The sequence below is a fragment of the Miscanthus floridulus genome, chromosome 2, assembly GCF_019320115.1.
Source record: "Miscanthus floridulus cultivar M001 chromosome 2, ASM1932011v1, whole genome shotgun sequence".
Lineage (NCBI taxonomy): Eukaryota > Viridiplantae > Streptophyta > Magnoliopsida > Poales > Poaceae > Miscanthus > Miscanthus floridulus.
Genome location: NC_089581.1, coordinates 107,932,789 through 107,937,552, shown reverse-complemented (window position 1 = coordinate 107,937,552; position 4,764 = coordinate 107,932,789).

Below are 4,764 nucleotides of genomic sequence, written 5' to 3'. Positions count from 1 at the left end.
GATTTTCTATCCGAGGTCATCTAAAAAATTTGAATTTCAAAATTTTTGAACTTCAGATACAAATTTAAGACCCTAAATGATTTTTAATAAAAAAGTTATCAACTACAAAGCTGTAGATCATAGCGAGATCTGTAACTTTGCTTTTGATCATTTTTTTCATCTAGGGTTGTTTGTGTAATTCGAAAAAATTGAATTTTAAAATATAAAAGCTTCAAACATAATTATGAGACTATAAACAATTTCAAATAAAAAAGTCATCAACTACAACTTCGATATAAAGTTTGTTTTCATCTGACTTTGTTTAAAAAAGTTATGAATTTTATTGTGCTGCAGCATAAATCATCACTACTGGTTCGTATTACGAATCGTTAGTAAAAAGATTTTCATTACCGGTTGGTAACACAAACCGGCGGTACAAATGGGCCGACCATCACTATCGGTTGGTAACATAAACTGGCTGTAATGATAGGTTTATCACCACCGGTTTGTGTTACCAGCTGGCGGTGATAACCGCCTAAATTTTCACCAACGGTTCATAACACGAACCGGCGGTGATGAATATCACCGTTGGTTTTTAGCAAACCAGCAGTGAAAGTGGCGGCGGTGATTACCCGTTATGATAGAAAAAAAACCACGTCACTATCACTTGCCCACTGCCGGTTCGTTTTTCGGCAGTGATGATGGGTTGAAACCCGGCAGTGATGGTCTGTTGCTACGGAAATTTGAGGAACCAATATTTAGAAAATTTTAGGATGAATGAAATTAAGTTTGAAGTATTACCCAATATTACGTTAGCGGTGCAAATTACATGTAGGTTGAGAGGAAGAAAAATTTTAAGATGTATAATACATACAAATATTGTATTTGCAGGAAGGAATTTATTGTGTCAATGGAAGAACTTTAAAATAGAGGACCTAATTTTGATTGAAGTTTTTTTCTTGAGTCCTCTTCTATAAATGTCATGGAGGTTCGATTTTTGATGTAGTAAACTATGGCAATATGATGATCATATCTACTTGGGAGAACTGATGGAAGAGCCATGCAAAGGATGATGTGAGGTTCCCGTAAGCATCCTGGAGTCGCTATGCCAGAACATACAATCACTATCGGAGCATCACTTCCTATTGTGCTGGAGTCGACAATGATTACTTATCACTGTCAGGTTGTAAGTCTAGGAGCCAGAAATTTGATGGGAAACCAATCACCCGACAGTGATGACACCTATCATTGTCGGCTCAAATCACCATGTGGCAGCGATATTTCACTGCCAGTTCGAGTTACAAATCAACAGTGATAGCTATGATACCACTGCCAGCTCATGCTACAACCCGACAGTGATATATTCATGCCAGGTCAAGGCACCACCTGATAGTGGTATTTTCATATCACTATTGGTTTTCACACTGGCACACAATATTCTTTCCGGACGTTGGATCCACCTCACTATCAATTCATTGATTCTTCACTGGTGATCCTATTTACCACCAATGATGCCTCTACGGATAGAGGAGCTAGCTTAGGTCCCTTGCATGCAGTGACGGAGCCAGTATTTCAACTTTGCGTATTAAAAAAACCCACCTTGCTTTGCTTGCCTCTATGCCTGGTGGGTCGCTACTCAGTCCTTGCCTCTAGTGTCTTGGCCATCGCGCCACCATCTATCGTGCAGGCGTAGCCTAGGCATGGAAGCCACGCTCGCTCCGCACGCGAGATGCCCGTGCTACCGTTCGACTAGGGTTAGAGATTTTGGAATGGAGACTGCCTCGCACTCATGATTCGCTAACTCGCATGGTCGTGGAGTTGATGGAGTCATGGTCTGGTGGACGAGGGCAGGACGTGAGGGCGTCAGGGGCTAGGGCGGAAGGGGTGGATAGGCCTCATGGGCCTAGTGGCCTGACTTGTGAAGTGGGGAGGTTGGGAGCTAGGCCGATAGACCATTTTTTGCCATTTTGGGCTAAAATTAGCAAAAAATACTAGAGAATACTTCATTATACATTTATATATATAAGTATACATACATATATACTTAAGAGTGCTTCAAAAAAAGTTGGGTATTCTTGGGAGTGCCCAGGAATACCCCTAGATCCGCCCGGTGAAAAACCACTAGTGAATACTTCATTATATATATATATATATATATATATATATATATATATATATATATATATATATAATATATATATATATATATATATATATATATATATATATACTTAAGAGTGCTACAAAAAAGTTGAGTGTTCATGGGAATACCGAGGAATACCCCTAGATCTATCCATGCTTACATGTGTGCCGGTCATTTGGGTATAGTCTCAACTACGTGTTCTCTGTGGGAGAAATATCTCCACATACACGTTTGAAAGCTCTAGTTTGTGTTTGGTAAATTGATGAAAGCCATTTGGACTAACCCTATGCTCTAAGTGTGAAATTGAGATATGTTAGTCGAAGCCAAGTATGGAGCAAAGATGAAGTCCATGGTGATGGTGTTGGACACATGTGATGATGATCAACTGCTCTCTACTGAGAAAAGAAGAAAGAGAAAAACAAAAAGGCTCAAGGCAAAGGTATAATTGATAGGAGCTTTTTGTTTTAGCACTCAAGACACCTAGTGGGTGTGAGTATGTTTAGGATAGATAGTCGTACTATTAAGAGGGGTGAAACTCGTCATAAAATATAGTTATCAAAGTGTCGGTGTTTTGAGTTACCACTGACGAGTAAATTTCTAGTATTGCGTGTCTGGCTTGGATGGTGTGCTTAGAGGACACGAGGTTTATACTGGTTCAGGTAGAAAGTCCCTATGTCCAGTTTGTCACTGCTGCTCGTGTTACTAGCACTGAAAGTTTGTAGTTGGGGTTACAAACGAGTGAGAGAGGGAAATGATCCCAAGTCTCTGGTGAAAGGAGTTAATGGGTGCTGAGAGCTCGATCGCTGCTGAGCCATGTGTTCATGTCGCGCTCTTGTGTGGATCTAGATCCGATCGGGTCTTGATGGGTCGATCCCCTTCATGGGGCACTTTGCTTTCCCTTTTATAGGCCAAGGGAAAGTGCGGGTTACAGCGGAGGAAAAGGAAAAGAACAAGAGAGAGGAAGGCTTCTAGGATCGCCGGGTCCTTCTTCTCCTTCACGCGGGTCCTGCCGATCCTATAGATGTCAAAAGGGATGGCTCCACATCGCGGCCCTTTTCATCACTGGCACCATGCGCAGGCGTCATCTGCCAATCATGGCGCTCCATTCCATCCCGGTGGACATCGTGGTGAACTAGCGCGCCTGTCATCGTTCGTACGAGGGTTAGGCAGAACAGCACCGGCACGCCTGACGCTATTCTTGATGTGAATCCTCAGGTATGGCCCGTCATGGCCACAGGTTACATTGAGTCATGCCAGTCTCCTCCCCGGTGTCAAAGCTTTGACTTAGGCCCATACACCTAGACCTAGAGTGGTTGGTAGCGGTATGGGTCTCCATCGGGTGAGACAGAGCACGAACCCAAGGGGCCTGGCGAGACAGAGCTCGCGGCCTTAGGATCGGGCGAGGCGTAGCCCACTCCTAGGGGTCAGGTGAGACAAAGATCATGGCCTTGAGGTCGGGTGAGGCGGAGCCCGCACCCAAGGGGTCGGGTGAGACAAAGATCGTAGCCTCGAGGTCAAGCGAGGCGGAGCCCGCACCCAAGGGGTTGGGCGAGATGAAGATCGCAGCCTCAAGGTCAGGCGAGGTGGAGCCTACCCCTAGAGATTAGGCGAGATGGAGATCATGGCCTCAAGGTTGGACGAGGCAGAGCCCGCGCACCTAGGAGTTGGTTGGAGCTGTAGTCATGCTCTTGATTGCTCGGATGAATCAATGTTGATGACCATTAGCTCCTCCTCTTTGGGTACCCTAGTATTGGTCCCCGATACAAAGTGTCACTAGATGTTCTAACTCATTGCATATGCATTTAGATTCTAGTGAGTGCTAACACCCTTAAAAATGCTTGTGAAAAATGCTAACATACGTGCACTATGGTGAGACACTTTGTGGTTGGCAATATAGAAGCAAGGGTGAAGTGAAAGGAGTTGGAAACATTGGTCACGGGGTGACCAGACCCATCCACCATTGGGACCGGACGCGTTCGGTGTTTAGTCCAGGCATGAGCAGAGGTGCTAGGATGAGCGGACTCTGGCTCGATAAAGTGACCGAACTCAGGAGGAACACTGTTCATGCATCAGGTCATGGAGATGTGGCGCGCAAGAACTGAGAGGGTGAGGACTGAACTCTGGGTGAATCCAATCACCCATGACCGGAGGCATCTGGTCATCTTTTTTTTGTCTCTGGACCCTTACTAGAGTCGATCGGACTCTAGCTAGTGGAGCGTTAGGTTGCATTGAGGTGCGTCCGGTCTCGATGCTAAGGGAGGTGGCACGCAGGTGAACAGACTCTGCGTGGGTGCATTCAAGGTTGGGCGAGGTAGAGCCCGTGCACCTGGGGGCTGGTTGGAGTCATAGTCGTGCTCTTGACTCCTTTGATGAATCAATGTTGATTACCATTAGCTCCTCTTCTTTGGGTACCCCAGTATTGGTTCTCGACAGTAGCCCCCGAGCCTGCAGAGCAGTAGAATACTCCTTCGGAGGCTTTTCCGAAGGAGAGGACTCTAAGGGCCTTGGCCTTCTTTTGTCGCCCACGGCATGACCTGGGGACGGTGATTCCCTTTCGTCGTGATCGGACCCCTTAGGGGTATAGCCGTGAGATTTGGTGGGTCAGAAAAGGTCTTTCCTGATTCCAACCCCTTTGGGGGTCT